At 41.7% G+C, this 18831-nt stretch overlaps 1 non-coding gene across 1 annotated transcript; it reads left to right on the forward strand.

Moving 5' to 3' along the window:
- The first annotated feature begins 17883 nt into the window (after nucleotides 1-17883).
- Nucleotides 17884-17947, forward strand: LOC115029838 (U7 small nuclear RNA). The gene has a single exon (XR_003835394.1). It is a non-coding gene; the product is annotated as a U7 small nuclear RNA (small nuclear RNA).
- Nucleotides 17948-18831: the final 884 nt, after the last annotated feature.

Below are 18831 nucleotides of genomic sequence, written 5' to 3' on the forward strand. Positions count from 1 at the left end.
TAGGTCTAAAAAGTTTCTAGAACATCCCAAAATAGTGCCCAGAAATCAAGCTTTCAGAATATGAACCTATAAGGGACATTTGAGATTTAAGCCATAATTCCATCCCAACTCTCCCATTTCACAATGCAAAATGCATTTAGCCCAATTTTGAGACTAAATAATGTTCCGCGCTATCGTCTCGCCAGCAAGAACGCACACGGAACACAGGATCCTTCTGCAGCAAAGCTTTATTGCATCTTGGAGAGGAAGACTCTGAGCCCCCAAAAGGCGCTGCTTATATACACCTCAGTGCGGCGTGTCCACACCTGATTAGCTGCTCATCCATGACCTCATTTACATGCCCCGGGATGGGCAGTGACTTAGCACGAACACACTCTTGCACATGCGCATATTGCTTGTTTAATGGCGATTGTAGAATGCCAGAAGCGGCTCTCCACAAAATAATAACAGTTCCAACATTACTCACAAGTCTGAACCCAGAGTCTCTCTACTGAGCATCAAGACAATCTCCTGGCTGTCGGTACTTGTAAAATCAAAAGGGAATATAAAATATAAATTTAAGTTGTTACCATATAAAGTGTCACAGAGTAATTATTTTCATTCCAAAGAGGGAAAATGAAAGGATGTCAAAAGATTCAACAGAAGTCAATAACAAACCCCAACAGGGCAAGCAGTACAACCTGTAGCTCCATGTCTGCCATCTAGGGATGGCAATTTGAGTCCCAATATGTATGGGCAATCTAGTCAGCATGACTTTGCTATATGGATCTCATATTATCTCTCTTCTGGCCTGGCTCCACTCAGTACCTATAGCTTTCCATGAAAGATATTCCATGTTTCTGGTGTTTACAACATGCTAGGACCTCCACTGCAGCTTAAGTTTCACCCACACAGCTTCATAATCACCTTTTCTGGGACTTGTCACATAGCCATCCTCGTGGGCCTTCCTTTAGAGTCTGGAGGAAGCTTGCATGGTCCTGAAGTTCTTGCATTCTGCCTTTAAACCCAACACCATGTGGACGACACCAAGCTTTGCCAGCTCAAGCAGTGTTGGGTTTTCATTTCTGGCAATGGTGGTTTCTTTAGCACCTTGGGGTTGAGCCTATTGATTTCTTTAAACAACCCCATGTGTTCTCAGTATTATGGAGGCATTCTCTTCCTAAAGGGAAATTTGTTGAATGAGTTTGCAGTTTTACACAATGGAGACTGTGATGCTGGAGTTTCAACAATTCCTAAAATACCCTCAAGGTTCTTGTTTTATTGTTCCAGTGAATCTGCCTCTCTTTCTCTCTTTCTCTCTTTCTCTCTTCCTCTCTTCCTCTCTTTCTCTCTTTCTCCCTCCCCCCCCTCTCTCTTTCTCTCTCTCTCTAACTTAAATGTTTTTAAGATTACATTTTTAGTTTTGTTTGAGAAGATGCTGATCAGAGACTACTTTGCAGGTGTCAGTTCTTGACTTACACCATCATGCCATGTAGATGGAACTTGGGCTGCAAGGTGTCTTTATAGCAGCACTAATATCTTTAACAACTCTTTTTTTAAAAAAATATATTTATTACGTATTTTCCTCAATTACATTTCCAATGCTATCCCAAAAGTCCCCCATACCCTCCCCCCTCTCCCCCATTTCCCTACCCACCCATTCCCATTTTTTTTTTTTTTTTGGCCCTGGCGTTCCCCTGTACTGGGGCATATAAAGTTTGTGTGTCCAATGGGCCTCTCTTTCTAGTGATGGCCGACTAGGCCATCTTTTGATACATATGCAGCTAGAGTCAAGAGCTCCGGGGTACTGGTTAGTTCATAATGTTGTACCACCTATAGGGTTGCAGGTCCCTTTAGCTCCTTGGGTACTTTCTCCAGCTCCTCCATTGGGAGCCCTGTGATCCATCCACTAGCTGACTGTGAGCATCCACTTCTGTGTTTGCTAGGCCCTGGCATAGTCTCACAAGAGACAGCTATATCAGGGTCCTTTCAGCAAAATCTTGCTAGTGTATGCAATGGTGTCAGCGTTTGGAAGCTAATTATGGGATGGATCCCTGGGTATGGCAGTCTCTAGATGGTCCATCCTTTCGTCACAGCTCCAATCTTTGTTTCTGTAACTCCTTCCATGGATGTTTTGTTCCCAATTCTAAGAAGAGGTAGAGTGACCCCATTTTGGTCTTCATTCTTCTTGAGTTTCATGTGTTTAGCAGATGTATTATATATCTTGGGTATCCTAAGTTTTGGGCTAATATCCACTTATCAGTGAGTACATATTGTGTGAGTTCCTTTGTGATTGTGTTACCTCACTCAGGATGATGCCCTCCAGGTCCATCCATTTGCCTAGGAATTTCATAAATTCATTCTTTTTAATAGCTGAGTAGTACTCCATTGTGTAAATGTATCACATTTTCTGCATCCATTCCTCTGTTAAGGGGCATCTGGGTTCTTTCCAGCTTCTAGCTATTATAAATAAGGCTGCTATGAACATAGTGGAGCATGTGTCCTTCTTACCGGTTGGAACATCTTCTGGATATATGCCCAGGAGAGGTATTGCTGGATCCTTCGGTAGTTCTATGTCCAATTTTCTAAGGAACCACCAGACTGATTTCCAGAGTGGTTGTACAAGCTTGCAATCCCACCAACAATGGAGGAGTGTTCCTCTTTCTCCACATCCTCGCCAGCATCTGCTGTTACCTGAATTTTTGATCTTAGTCATTCTGACTGGTGTGAGGTGGAATCTCAGGGTTGTTTTGATTTGCATTTCCCTAATGATTAAGGATGTTGAACATTTTTTCAGGTGCTTCTCAGCCATTCGGTATTCCTCAGGTGAGAATTCTTTGTTCAGTTCTGAGCCCCATTTTTAATGGGGTTATTTGATTTTCTGGAGTCCACCTTCTTGAGTTCTTTTTATGTATTGGATATTAGTCCCCTATCTGATTTAGGATAGGTAAAGATCCTTTCCCAATCTGTTGGTGGTCTTTTTGTCTTATTGATGGTGTCTTTTGCCTTGCAGAAGCTTTGCAGTTTCATGAGGTCCCATTTATCAATTCTTGATCTTACCGTGCAAGCCATTGCTGTTCTGTTCAGGAATTTTTATTTAACAACTCTTTGTTCACAACTTTGAAAGGACTCAGGTTTCTCTTTTTGGCCAAACTGCTGACTTTGCACATTTTGCTGCTCTGCCTTCTGCTCCTGATTCTCGCTGTCCACTTGTCTTAAAGCAGCCAGCAATAACCATGTCACAGCCAGAATGCTAAATGATGTTGTGAAATTTCCTGTGTCAACTTGGTTAGCCCATTACTTTTGAATTTAGCCTCACAAAAACTTTCTGTTCATGAGTAAAATGTAGACAAGTTCTTTGCCAGAATGTGATACAGTTCACAGTGCAGTTCCCAGCACAGATCTCATTTCTATCTGAAGCTTCATAAACTCTGTTCTTTATTGTTCACCTTTGCTTCCACACCCTGGTCTTCTGAGTTCCAGAAGAATCACACAGGAAACTGTACCTACAACATTTCAGGCCATCCTAGTTCACATCTCCACACTTCTCTTTTATAAAGGCATAAGAACCAGATAGGTTTAGTCACAGAAGTTTCTCTACTATTGACACTATGAGTTACTTCTCTGTTGCTGTGACCACAATACCTGATAGAACAAAGTTAAGGGAATAATTGTAGGGAAAATTTTGTCCAGCAACATGGCTGCTCTGGCAAGGGATCATATCCAAAGACCTTGTAGTTCTATATGATCCTGTCAGAATGCAGACATGCCCAGGATTACAGTATGATCTGGCTGGAATATAGACATGCTCTTACTACACACTATCAATCCCTAACAAAGTCATTTTGTAGAAGGAAGCAGCCATGTTTGAAAGTGACATCTAATTGAGGGGAAGACAAAGTGACAAATCAGAGAAAGATTTGACACAAGGAGTCAGAAGTAGGATATGCCTAACTCACACAAGAAAAGTATAGATAAGAGAGGCTACTTAAGAGACGTTGTGGAGAAAAAAGTTGTGGTGACTGTGAATGGCAGTTTTACAAAGGCAGGTTGCAGAGACAACAAGCTAGACACTGGTAAAGACAGACCAAGTCAGAGAATGAGAAGGAGCTAGAAGTTTAGAATATACTGCTGAAGTTAGTATGAGTGCAAGCAGAGCAATTCAGACAGATCCAAGAGAAGTTGGATTGAATCAGTCAGCTTGAAAGATTGGGGTTCCGGGACTCTGCTGAAAAGTAGTCTGCACAGGTGAGAGTGTGCACACAGAAGCTGACAGCTTCTGGGACAGGCGGGAGCCACAGAGCTTCTGAGGCAGTGCCCTTTTCAGGATCCAGACATCAGACCACCTTCCAGTCCACTGCAGCACCGGGGTTCCTGGCCCGGAGAGTCTCCGGACACCCACAAGGACCCACACAGGATCCCCCACGGGATCCTAAGACCTCTGGTGAGTGGAACACAGCGTCTGCTCCAATCAAATAGCACAGGACATAAGACTGCATTAATTAAGGAAGCAGATAACCCGGTCTGATTAGGGGCACAAGTCCCTTCCGGTCCACTCCAGCACCGGGGTTCCTTGTGCGCGAGTTTCTGGACACCCCCAAGTTCCTCACAGGACCCTCCACCGGATCTTAAGACCTCTGGTGAATGGAACACAACTTCTGCCAGGAGGCAGGTTCGAACACCAGATATTTGGGCACCTTCCCTGCAAGAGGAGAGCTTGCCTGTAGAGAGTACTCTGACCACTGAAACTAAGGATAGAGCTAGTCTCCCAGGTCTGCTGATAGAGGTTAACATAATCACCTGAGGAACAAGCTCTAACCAGAGACAACTATAACAACTAACTCCAGAGATTACCAGATGGTGAAAGGCAAACGTAAGAATCCTACTAACAGAAATCAAGACCACTCACCATCATCAGAATGCAGTACTCCCACCCCACCTAGTCCTGGGCACCCCAACACAACTGAAAAGCTAGACCCGGATTTAAAAGCATATCTCATGATGATGGTAGAGGACATCAAGAAGGACATTAATAACTCACTTAAAGAAATACAGGAGAACACTGCTAAAGAGTTACAAGTCCTTAAAGAAAAACAGGAAAACACAGCCAAACAGGTAGAAGTCCTTAAAGAAAAACAGGAAAACACATCCAAACAGATGATGGAAATGAACAAAACCATACTAGACCTAAAAAGGGAAGTAGACACAATAAAGAAAACCCAAAATGAGGCAACTCTGGAGATAGAAACCCTAGGAAAGAAATCTGGAACCATAGATGCGAGCATCAGCAACAGAATACAAGAGATGGAAGAGAGAATTTCAGGTGCAGAAGATTCCATAGAGAACATCAGCACAACAATCAAAGAAAATACAAAACGCAAAAGGATCCTAACTCAAAACATCCAGGAAATACAGGACACAATGAGAGGACCAAACCTACGGATAATAGGAGTTGATGAGAATGAAGATTTTCAACTTAAAGGGCCAGCAAATATCTTCAACAAAACTATAGAAGAAAACTTCCCAAACCTAAAGCAAGAGGTGCACATGAACATGCAAGAAGCCTACAGAACTCCAAATAGACTGGACCAGAAAAGAAATTCCTCCCAACACATAATAATCAGAACAACAAATGCACTAAATAAAGATAGAATATTAAAAGCAGTAAGGGAGAAAGGTCAAGTAACATATAAAGGCAGGCCTATCAGAATTACACCAACTTTTCACCAGAGACTATGAAAGCCAGAAGAGCCTGGACACTAAGAGAACACAAATGCCAGCCCAGGCTACTATACCCGGCCAAACTCTCAATTACCATAGATGGAGAAACCAAAGTATTCCATGACAAAACCAAATTCACACTTTATCTTTCCACGAATCCAGCCCTTCAAAGGATAATAACAGAAAAAAACCAATACAAGGACGGAAATCACGCCCTAGAAAAAGCAAGAATGTAATCCCTCAACAAACCAAAAAGAAGACAGCCACAAGAACAGAATGCCAACTCTAACAACAAAAATAAAAGGAAGCAACAATTACTTTTCCTTAATATCTCTTAATATCAATGGACTCAATTTCCCAATAAAAAGACATAGACTAACAGACTGGCTACACAAACATGACCCAACACATTCTGCTGCTTACAGAAAACCCATCTCAGGGAAAAAGACAGATACTACCTCAGAGTGAAAGGCTGGAAAACAATTTTCCAAGAAAATGGTCTGAAGAAACAAGCTGGAGTAGCCATTCTAATATCGAATAAAATCGACTTCCAACCCAAAGTTATCAAAAAAGACAAGGAGGGACACTTCATACTCATCAAAGGTAAAATCCTCCAAGAGGAACTCTCAATTCTGAATATCTATGCTCCAAATGCAAGGGCAGCCACATTCATTAAAGACACTTTAGTAAAGCTCAAAGCACACATTGCACCTCACACAATAATAATGGGAGACTTCAACATATCACTTTCATCAATGGACAGAACGTGGAAACAGAAACTAAACAGGGACACAGTGAAACTAACAGAAGTTATGAAACAAATGGACTTAACAGATATCTACAGAACATTTTATCCTAAAACAAAAGGATATACCTTCTTCTCGACACCTCACGGGACCTTCTCCAAAATTGACCATATAATTGGTCAAAAAACAGGCCTCAACAGATACAAAAATATTGAAATTGCCCCATGCATCCTATCAGACCACCATGGATTAAGGCTGATCTTCAATAACAACATAAATAATGGAAAGCCAACATTCATGTGGAAACAGAACAACACTCTTCTCAATGATACCTTGGTCAAGGAAGGAATGAAGAAAGAAATTAAAGACTTTTTAGAGTTTAATGAAAATGAAGCCACAACATACCCACACCTTTGGGACACAATGAAAGCATTTCTAAGAGGGAAACTCATAGCTCTGAGTGCCTCCAAAAAGAAACTGGAGAGAGCACACACTAGCAGCTTGACAACACATCTAAAAACTCTAGAAAAAAAAGGAAGAAAATTCACCCAAGAGGAGTAGACGGCAGAAAATAATCAAACTCAGGGGTGAAATCAACCAAGTGGAAACAAGAAGAATTATTCAAAGAATTAACCAAACGAGGAGTTGGTTCTTCGAGAAAATCAACAAGATAGCTAAACCCTTAGCTAGACTCACTAGAGGGCACAGGGACAACATCCTAACTAACAAAATCAGAAATGAAAAGGGAGACATAACAGATCCTGAAGAAATCCAAAACACCATCAGATCCTTCTACAAAAGGCTATACTCAACAAAACTGGAAAACCTGGATGAAATGGACAAATATCTAGACAGATACCAGGTACCAAAGTTAAATCGGGATCAAGTTAACGATCTAAACAGTCCCATATCCCCTAAATAAATAGAAGCAGTCATTAATAGTCTCCCAGCCAAAAAAAACCTAGGACCAGATGGGTTTAGTGCAGAGTTCTACCAGACCTTCAAAGAAGATCTAATTCCAGTTCTGCACAAACTATTCCACAAAATAGAAGTAGAGGGAACTCTACCCAACTCATTCTATGAAGCCACAATTACTCTGATACCTAAACCACAGAAATATCCAACAAAGAGAACTTCAGACCAATTTCCCTTATGAATATAGATGCAAAAATACTCAATAAAATTCTCGCTAACCGAATCCAAGAACACATTAAAGCAATCATCCATCCTGACCAAGTAGGTTTTATTCCAGGGATGCAGGGATGGTTTAATATACAGAAATCCATCAACGTAATCCATTATATAAACAAACTCAAAGACAAAAAACACATGATCATCTCGTTAGATGTGGAAAAAGCATTCGACAAGATATGACACCCATTCATGATAAAAGTCTTGGAAAGATCAGGAATTCAAGGCCCATACCTAAACATGATAAAAGCAATCTACAGCAAACCAGTAGCCAACATCAAAGTAAATGGTGAGAAGCTTGAAGCAATCCCACTAAAATCAGGGACTAGACAAGGCTGCCCACTTTCTCCCTACCTATTCAACATAGTACTTGAAGTCCTAGCCGGAGCAATTCGACAACAAAAGGAGATCAAGGGGATATAAATTGGAAAAGATGAAGTCAAAATATCACTTTTTGCAGATGATATGATAGGATATATAAGTGACCCTAAAAATTCCACCAGAGAACTCCTAAACCTGATAAACAGCTTCGGTGAAGTAGCTGGATATAAAATTAACTCAAACAAATCGATGGCCTTTTTCTACACAAAGAATAAACAGGCTGAGAAAGAAATTCGGGAAACAACACCCTTCTCAATAGTCACAAATAATATAGAATATCTTGGTGTGACTCTAACTAAGGAAGTGAAAGATCTGTATGATAAAAACTTCAAGTCTCTGAAGAAAGAAATTAAAGAAGATCTCAGAAGATGGAAAGATCTCCCATGCTCATGGATTGGCAGGATCAACATTGTAAAAATGGCTATCTTGCCAAAAGCAATCTACAGGTTCAATGCAATCCCCATCAAAATTCCAACTCAATTCTTCAATGAATTAGAAAGAGCAATCTGCAACTTCATCTGGAATAACAAAAAACCTAGGATAGCAAAAACTCTTCTCAAGGATAAAAGTACCTCTGTTGGTATCACCATGCCTGACCTAAAGCTTTACTTCAGAGCAATTGTGATAAAAACTGCATGGTACTGGTATAGTGACAGACAAGTAGACCAATGGAATAGAATTGAAGACCCAGAAATGAACCCACACACCTATGGTCACTTGATCTTCGACAAGGGAGCTAAAAATATCCAGTGGAAGAAAGACAGCATTTTCAACAAATGGTGCTGGCACAACTGGTTGTTATCATGTAGAAGAATGCAAATTGATCCATTCCTATCTCCTTGTACTAAGGTCAAATCTAAGTGGACCACGAAACTTCATGTAAAACCAGAGACACTGAAACTTATAGAGGAGAAAGTGGGGAAAAGCCTCGAAGATATGGGCACAGGGGGAAAATTCCTGAATAGAAGAGTAATGGCTTGTGCTGTAAGATCGAGGATTGACAAATGGGACCTCATGAAACTGCAAAGTTTCTGCAAGGCAAAAGACACTGTCAATAAGACAAAAAGGCCACCAACAGATTGGGAAAGGATCTTTACCTATCTTAAATCAGATAGGGGACTAATATCCAATATATATAAAGAACTCAAGTGGGTGGACTCCAGAAAATCAAATAACCCCATTAAAAAATGGGGTTCAGAGCTAAACAAAGAATTCTCACCTGAGGAAAACCGAATGGCTGAGAAACACCTGAAAAAATGTTCAACAGCCTTAATTATCAGGGAAATGCAAATCAAAACAACCCTGAGATTCCATCTCACACCAGTCAGAATGGCTAAGATCAAAAATTCAGGTGACAGCAGATGCTGGCGAGGATGTGGAGAAAGAGGAACACTCCTCCATTGTTGGTGGGATTGCAAGCTTGTACAACCACTCTGGAAATCAGTCTGGCGGTTCCTTAGAAAATTGGACATAGTACTACCGGAGGATCCTGCAATATCTCTCCTGGGCATATATCCAAAAGATGTTCCAACCGGTAAGAAGGACACATGCTCCACTATGTTCACAGCAGCTTTATTTATAATAGCCAGAAGCTGGAAAGAACCCAGATGCCCCTTAACAGAGGAATGGATACAAAAAATATGGTACATTTACACAATGGAGTACTACTCAGCTATTAAAAAGAATGAATTTATGAAATTCCTAGGCAAATGGATGGACCTGGAGGGCATCATCCTGAGTGAGGTAACACAATCACAAAAGAACTGAAATGATATGTACTCACTAATAAGTGGATATTAGCCCAGAAACTTAGTATACCTGAGATATAAGAGACAATTTGTAAAACACATGAAAGTAAAGAAGAACAAAGACCAAAGTGTGGACACTTTGCCCCTATTAGAATTGGAAACAATCACCCATGGAAGGAGTTACAGGGACAAAGTTTGGAGCTGAGACAAAAGGATGGACCATCTAGAGACTGCCATATCCAGGGATCCATCCCATAATTAGCCTCCAAACGATGACACCATTGCATACACTAGCAAGCGTTTGCTGAGAGGACCCTGATATAGCTGTCTCTTGTGAGGCTAAGCGGGGGCCTTGCAAACACAGAAGTTGATGCTCATAGTCAGCTATTGGATGGATCACAGGTCCCCCAGTGGAGGAGCTAGAAAAAGTATCTAAGGAGCTAAAGAGATCTGCAACCCTGTAGGTGCAACAACATTATGAATTAACCAGTACCCCGAAGCTCTTGGCTCTAGCTGTATATGTATCAAAAGATGGCCTAGTCGGCCATCACTAGAAAGAGAGGCCCATTGGACATGTAAACTTTATACGCCCCAGTACAGGGGAACACCAGGGCCAAAAAATGGAAATGGGTGGGTAGGGAAGTAGGGGGGAGGGCATGGGGGACTTTGGGATAGCATTGGAAATGTAATTGAGGAAAATACATAATAAAAAAATATTTAAAAAAAAATAGAACGATTGGAAGAAGAAGGAAGACCATTGTATGGCTACTTCTATCCATCTTGGAAGGGGGGAACAAAACACCCATGGAAGGAGTTACAGAGACAAAGTGTGGAGTAGAGACTGAAGAAATGACTATCTAGAGACTGACTCACCTGGGGATCCATCCCATTTATAATCACCAAACTCAGACACTGTTGGGGATGCCAGCAAGTGCTTGCTGACAGAGCCTGATATAGCTCTCTCCTGAGATGCTCTGCCAGTGCCTCACAAATACAGAGGTGGATGCTCATAGCCATCCATTGGACTGGGCATAGGATCCACAAGGAAGGAGCTAGAGAAAGGATCCAAGGAGCTGAAGGAGTTTGCAGCCCCATAGGAGAACAATAATATGACCTAGCCAGTACCCCCAGAGCTCCCAGGGCTAAATAAACCAACCAAATAGCATATATTGTGGGACTCATGGCTCCAGCTGCATATGCAGCAGAGGATGGCCTAGTTGGTCATCAATAGGAGGAGAGACCCTTTGTCCTATGAAGACTGTATCCCCCAATGTGGGGAAATGCCAGGGCCAGGAAGTGGGAGTGGTTGGGTAGGTGAGCAGGGGGAAGGGGGAGGGGATAGGGAGAGAGTGTTTTTCAGAGGGGAAACCAGGAAATGGGACAACATTGGAAATGTAAATAAAGAAAATATCCAATTAAAAAAATCAGATTGTGCCGAGGCTAGAAGCCTCCAGGCCTAGGCCTAAGGTTAGAACAGAGAAAGAAACACTCTGGGCTCATCCCAAACTATTATTGTCACAGCTTGGGTATGGTTCTCATCTCACCCCCTCATCAAAGGAAATAAAAGAAACTGTTACAAATAATTATTTTGGATCACAGGTTCACAGGGTTCAGTCCATATTTGATTGGCCCCAGGTTGGAACATCATGGCTGCAGTGTTATATGACAGGAGATAGGTGCTCATAACATGGCAACCAGGAAACAGAGAACAGTAGGCAGTAACTAAGGGTTTTAAGTTACTCTCAGAAAACCACCCCTAGTAAACCATGCAAGCTGGATTCTACCTTCTAAGGTTCCCAGAACCTCTAAAAATAGTGCCTTCAGGTAAGGCAAGCATCTGAGATATCAGTTTGTTGATGAACACAGCAGATTCCAACCATAATAGCACTGCCGAAGGGAGCCACACAACACAGATGTGACTAAGCCCTCAAAGGCCCCGCAACGGAAAGAGGCCCTTGCTCTACCAAACCATGGAGAATTGTAGACCTTACTCCAGAAGCTGGTTGGCACCGAAGCCCTCAGTCTAAAGCCACTTCAGTGACTTTACGGTACATCCCTAAAAAGAACACAACCAAAGCATGAAGCTTACCTGCTGTCATCAGGAAAGAACAGTGTTCCAGGGCTAGCAGGTGACTGTCACATTTCTTTTTGCCATGGATTTTGTGAGTTGGTAAACGTTTATGGTTTTTATGCTGAGTTTATGCTAATTCATGACAACACTCAGTAGGCATACACATATTGGGTTCCTCTGAAACTGCAGGGAGGGAGAATTCTGAAGGGTGGATGGCCTTCTCTCTTTTCCTCAATGATTCACTGCCACAAATATTAGAGGATAAATTGACAGTGTTTGGAGGAAAGCAAATGATGAGCCAGTGTATTTGGGGAGATGATGTTCTTGGAGGTGAGTTTCTGGGAGACATCTGGCCCCAGCCTGGGTCATGTTTTTATTGTTCAAGGTTTTCTAAGAAGTATGGAATAAGCCTTCAAATTATAGGTCTCAGTTTCCCCCTGTTATGGGGGAGGGAAGGTTCTAATTATGATACTAATGGAGAGAGAGAGAGAGAGAGAGAGAGAGAGAGAGAGATTCTAAGAGAAAGCCCTGTAGTATTACAGTGACAACATGACTTCTACCATTTTTTTTAAATAAATGTGTAAAGAGGGCTAGAATGTAGCTCTTTTGTTTTCCTAGAATGTACCATGCCCTGGTTTTGATCCCCAAGACCACAAAAACTGGGCGTGGTGGCACATGCCTAAAAACCCTTGCAGATCAGAGGCAGAGGCAGAAGGATCAACCTGGCTACATAGCAAGTTTGAGGCCAGCCTGGGATGCGTAGGACCTCAAACAAAACAAACAATAACAGCAAAACCAGACATAAATATGTAAAAAGGAAAAAAATAGTATCATTTAAAGTCTAAAGAGTTTAAATTAAAATGTAAAACACTGTTACAAGTAAAATATGTGAATATGTGGTGTTGAGAGGAAGATAGGTATTCTCCAAAACCCAGAAGATCCCTTCCAAAATTTCACATCACTAATATGAAGTGATATATCAACAAAGAAACAACCTAAAAGAAAAATGGAGGCAAACAATGGAACGAAGGATTAAAATAAAGCTTATTGGCTGTGAGAACTGTAATACATATTACTCTGGGCATGCTGGTTGGTAACATGGAGTACAGAGATAAGTGGGTCTCTATAATCAGAAGAACAACAGAGTGAGGCTTTAGTAGACAGGTGTGAAATAGGGTGGATGGTGACTGTCGAGCCAACGTACAGTGCCACAAAGGGAGGTGTGTGTGTTTGTGTGTGTGTGTGTGTGTGTGTGTGTGTGTGTGTGTATTTGAGGGCCTAGATAGAGGGGGAACTTCATGGATAAATTTACTAAGAGAATACTTAGACAAAAATATATTGTACCAAAAATTATTTTAAAAAGAAAATATTTTCAACATTTTGACCGAAAACAAACAACATAATTAAAAACAGATCAACTATAAAAATCTGGCTGTCTTCTCTCAGTACAACAATAAATCCTGAAGCCAAACAAGCAACATAGCCAGACTCAGAAAAACAGCTGCCCACATTGGCCCAGCCAGGATGCTCAGGTGTGAAGGCTTGGGAAGTAAAGGCCCATGAGCCTTGTTGACACAGAGTGCAAAGTGGCAACCCTATTGCTGAATGAGAGTGTCGCAAAGAGATGACTTCGATAAGGCTTTTGAACTGGCACATGGGTTAAAGAACTGTGCAGAATAGAAGGCATCCCCTTTCGTATGAACAGTCACATGCCCAACACCCAATACAAACCATCAAGTTGACCAGCAAAAACCGTAATGCGTAAGAGGTTTTGTTTTTGTCCATTCTGGAAAGTACCCAGTTTTGCTTTTCTCTCTTTAAATAACTATTTTTAAAAAGACAAAGATGAGTTATTAACATAGACTTTCAAAACCCACTATCAGAAAAAAAAAACCTTGAAAAAAATTGGGTTTGGGGGAAAAAAGGCAATAAAAACTACAACTGTAATAATAAAACTTCCCACAAAAATGACACTAGACCTAATGGCTTCGTAGGTCTAGACTATAATGGTTTTTAAAAATAGAAAATAGTTATAAATTCTCGCATGTCTAGAGCCTCTTGAATGTGGGAGAGAACACAGTGACCAGCTTTATGAGGCAGGTGTGAGTCAGTTAAATTCTGGTAAGAGCGAACTGCAACAACACATGCAAAATAAACCTCTGAAGTGGGTTGGGAAAGCATCACCACACCATGGGTAAGGGTATTCAGCATTAGCAAGGACAGGACAACAGTTTATTATGACCTGCGGTCACCTTGACAATGACTGAGGAAGTGTGAACAAATACCATTTAGAATCTTAGGCCATCAGAGTGGAGACTGATTCCATCCTGGCAGGGAGTGTTCTTCTGAATCTAGTTCAAGGTCATCCTGAGAATCTAGAGACATTGACACCACGCTAGATCAAAGCCATTCAAATCCATGGCTAGAGAGTAAGGGAAGGCTGAGGGAAATAGGGAAACAGAATTAGCCAGCATTTTAAAAAGACATAGCTTCTTGGGAAACTGGAGTCCTTACTCAGGTATTATTGGAACCTTTACATGAAGCCAGTAAGACTTTTACACACTTGTAACAGCACATCACACAACAGATGCTCCTCCACTGATGATCATGCTCCAAAGCTCCTACAAATAGCTGCAACAGGAAAGACAGAGGTCTACTGTGGATAAAATGTAATAAACTTAGCACAGAGAAATTTTAGAAGATGGAGACAATACCATGGTGCCAGGATGCCCTGCTATTCAGAGGGACCAGAAAGCTTTCTCATTTGTTTCAAGTAAAGTTCCAGATGGACTGAAGGAGTTGAGCAGAGAGAACTGATCTGAAGATCCTGTGGAATAATAAAATACAATTGAAAACTACCTTGAAGTAGAAGAATGAGGGCCTGTCCAGTCACCAGACAGACAAAAGAACCACCTAAGTAAAGAGCAAGGAAGTCTAGAAACACTCTCAGGAGACAGGAGCTGACTGTGGAATTTGGATGATTTCAAGTCAACAGAGAAAAAGCAAGGTTGACCTGGCTACCAGTGGCATGGTGTATTCTCAACCATTACCTGGCCAGAAAACCCTTCCCAATTATATGTGAATATTTGCCTGCCCTCCAAGCACTTGTACAGTTTTAACCCCTAAATTAGGTTTCAGAATGTGTGAGAAATGGATTCTACGTGTTCTCCTGGTTTGTTCTTGCTATTGTAACAAGATTTTTCATGTACAATGGCTTAAATCACAGGCATCCTTGACCCAACAGTGCTAAATGCTAGGAGCCTAACCTGGATCCTTAGAACCAACCAAGCTGTGAGAGCCCAGAGAGGTTCATTTGGACTCTTACAGACTCTTCTCTGTGAGGGTATAGAATAAGAGGTACTGATGCTTCCAGTTGGGTGTAAGTTTAGAGCCAGACCAGCCTTGAGTACTCATCTGAGCTTTCATCTGCACAGCCAGATGAAAAGCAAGGTGGCCAGGTCCTCCCTGCACTCGTCCATTTCTGCCCTTCTCAGATCATGTGGTCTGCTGGATCCACCTGGCTCCTCCAAGGCAGCTACCCATCTCAATCAACTGATCAGTACCCTCAATTCCATCTCTAACCTACTCTCTTTAGGTGTAAGACAGACATTTTTGTGGAAGACAGGGAAAGGGATGTGGCCTTTGGGCACATTATTATGTGAACCACAGAAGGAATAGGTAGTTTCAGGCCTCAGTCAGAAAGCCCACCCAGTAGGAATGGAGTGCTGTGGAGAATACAGATACTTGCCAGTCTTGATTCTGGGAGGTGGGCAGGGACTGTGACTCAGAAGAAAAGGAACAACACTGAGATGATTTGGCCAGTGGTTGGGTCCATGGAATGTAGAAGGGAAGATTATAGGTAGGCTTCTAGATGAGCTTCTCACAAAACCCATTACCAATTAACTCCATACCAAGAAAGACCTTGCTTTTCTTCCATCTGGATATTTGCATGAATGTTGAGGAATGGTAGTTACTTCTTGCTTGACCTGATATTTCAGTTCCTCTGTCATTGCCCGTGATCTTCAGAGCCAGGGGTGTCTCTAATACAAATCCTCTACCTCAGGTGGAGATGCTCATCCTTTTAGATCCCTGATAACCTTCAGCCGGTGTGGTTATTTCCAAAGAATGTTTCTGAGCTGCCCCTGAACATCCACAGACAGGTGAATGAAGTGTCTGACTAAGTGTTGTGTGATGTAGTGACCTCACAGTGACCAGTTGTGTCTTTTGTCAACAGGAAACATAATCAAGGAGCTGGTGTGCTACTGCATAGAAGGTGACTATGGATAACTGCACAGTTCCTGCAATAGTTGAAGGTGCTTGTCCACTAGGCAGAATCTAGAGACATTAAAGGAACAAGGCTTAGGGCATTTCTATGAGAACTTATCTAGACTAGATTAATTGAGGAAGGAAAGATTAATTTAGGAGAGGAAGACCCTAAGTGTAGATAGCCCCAGTCCATGGGTTGGTGTCCTGGACTGAATAAAAAGGAGAAATCAACCTACCAGTTCTCCTCTCTCTCTGCTTCTTGACAGTAGATATGGTATAACCAGCCACTGCATATTCCCTCTGCTATGCCCAGAGTCAGACTATATCCTTGATCTGTTGACCAGAATAAACCATGCCATCTTGAAGTGGTTTGGGTTAGGTGTTTTGTAACAAAAGGAAAGAAATGAATAGTGATCATTTTAAGAAGTTGAAAAAAAAAAGAATAAAAAATTCTTGATGTTTGTTCCTTAACAAATGAAGGTTAGAGAGACCACTGTTTAACTCAATTTCAGTGTCCCAATATGTATGCATGCCTGGAGACATCACATGGTTCTTAGTAAATAGGTAACATTTAAATGCCATTTTGTATCAATTAAAATTAATTAATAGAAAAAGAAAGAAAATTCTTCATAAAAGGTCAGTTATCCTAGCCCCAAATGATTGTGCCAGTATCTCACCTATGGTCTGTGGCTGGTTCTGTGGTGGGTGTCTCACCTATGGCCTGAAGTTGGTTCTGTGGTCAGTGTGTCACCTGTGGCTGAGAACTGGTTCTGTGGTCATTGTCTCACTGTGGACAGGGCAGGTTCTGCAGTCAATGTGTCTGTCTCATCTGTGGACAGGGCTGCCTCTGTGGACAGGACTGGTTCTAGTGTACTCTTACTCATTCTTTTCTATATCTGTAGTCCAAGATCTGGGGTTTAGCATGGGCACAGAGGAGATGGCATGACATGGTTCCTGCCCCTGAAGCAGGGTCAGCAAGGTGTGTGTCTCCTTGAGTATGGATGTGGCATAAGGCTTGTTTGTATAATAATGTAGATATTTTACTTCATGTTCCTCCTTCAGGGAATGTTCTCCTTGCCAAGGTTAATGACTCCATGACAACTGGAAATAACATAATTCTGGGAGGTGAGGGTGTATATAATGTTCCTCAACAAAATGGTAGTACTGTGATCTTCAGGACAGCCATTAGGGCTGTGAGAAAGAACTCTGAAAACATGAGTTCAAGGATATATAAACAGGATTTCTCAAGTTTGCAAAATATAAGGAAGCAATATGAATTATATGAGGGACTTCATGGATCTGAAAGAACAGAGGCAGTTGTACGAATGAGTCAGTAAAGGGAAATTAACAAAGTTCATGGTTCAAGTAATAAGGAACACTAAAAAGTGAGGTAGTAGTGATCTCAGAGCAGGATCCCACCCAACTAAGTGTATTGTTTGTGCTTACAAACAGGCAGATCTCTGATCTCAAGGTCTGTCTATAGAACAAGTTCCAGACAGCCAAACTTAGGCAGTGAAGAGGACAAAAAACAGAAAGCCTTCTCACATAAAAATAGTCTGTGTGTCTGGATTTGGCAACCATAAGTACTATGTCCAGCAAACCATAGAGGGCTTGCTATGTTTAAAAAAAATGTGCTTGCTGTCATTTTCTAAGAGTCAAGGGGTTAAGGTCATAAAATGCTGATTTGTGGAATAATCAAAAGGGAACCTGGGGTAAATGAATGTATTGATATGTAAATAAAAGACTGGGCTTTGGTCTTCCAGAGCTGAGCTATTCTGGGAGCTATTATAGCTCATTTAGAATTTTTTTCTAGTAGGTTTTTTTACTTTGGTAGAAAAACCCATAAGCTATCTATATAGAGTGTCTAGAGAGCTATGCCAAATAGACCATAGAACTGTCAGCTTTCATCCATCACTGATTCTGAGTCATTTCTTCCAACACCCCTTCCTCAAGACCCCAAACCAAGCTGAGGCAGGTCCTTGGCAGGGAGGGGCTCTAACAGTACATGCTGTGAATAAGAGGAACTGAGTTCATATCACTGCTCACATAAAAGTTTGGTATGCTTTTAACCCTAGCACTGGTAGGGATGGAGACAGGAAGATCATGGGAGTTTGCTGGCCAACTAGCCCAGCCTAAATGGGTAAACTTCATATTCAGTGAGAGATTATAGCTTGAGAATGAAAGTATAATGTAAAAACAAAATTCTAGGCCTTTAGACCCAGGCTTGGGAATGTGACCTCTGTGACTCATTGCTCCAAGGTATGCTAATTATAAAACAGATAGCAACATTCCTCCACCCACCCGCTTCCTGGGTTCAAAGAGTGTTCATTCAAAGAAAGTCACCCTGACCATTGCCGGAACCTGCTATGCAAATGTGCTATTGTTAGGGCCTCTTAGAAACTGTCTTGAGAGTTAACCGGAACAATTACCAGGTATTCCTTGTGACTCTTGTGACTTTGCACTTCCTTGGGACTCGTAACTGGTATCTTTGGTATTTTCCAACAATGCCCTCCCCACTTCCTTGAGTTGTGGTTTCTTCCTTTAAATACCCCCTTACCCAGCTACTAGGGGTGCCACGGTCCTCTACCCCTGTGTGGTGTATGACCGTGGGCCCGAGAGCACTCTTGAATAAAAATCCTCTTGCAGTTTGCAGCAAGACCTTTCCTTGTGAGTGATTTGGAGTGTCACCTCTCCTGAGTCAGAATGTGGGGGAGTCCTCACGTTGTGG

The sequence above is a fragment of the Mus caroli genome, unplaced genomic scaffold, assembly GCF_978045245.1.
Source record: "Mus caroli unplaced genomic scaffold, Mus_caroli_1 scaffold_18, whole genome shotgun sequence".
In the NCBI taxonomy this organism is placed as follows: domain Eukaryota; kingdom Metazoa; phylum Chordata; class Mammalia; order Rodentia; family Muridae; genus Mus; species Mus caroli.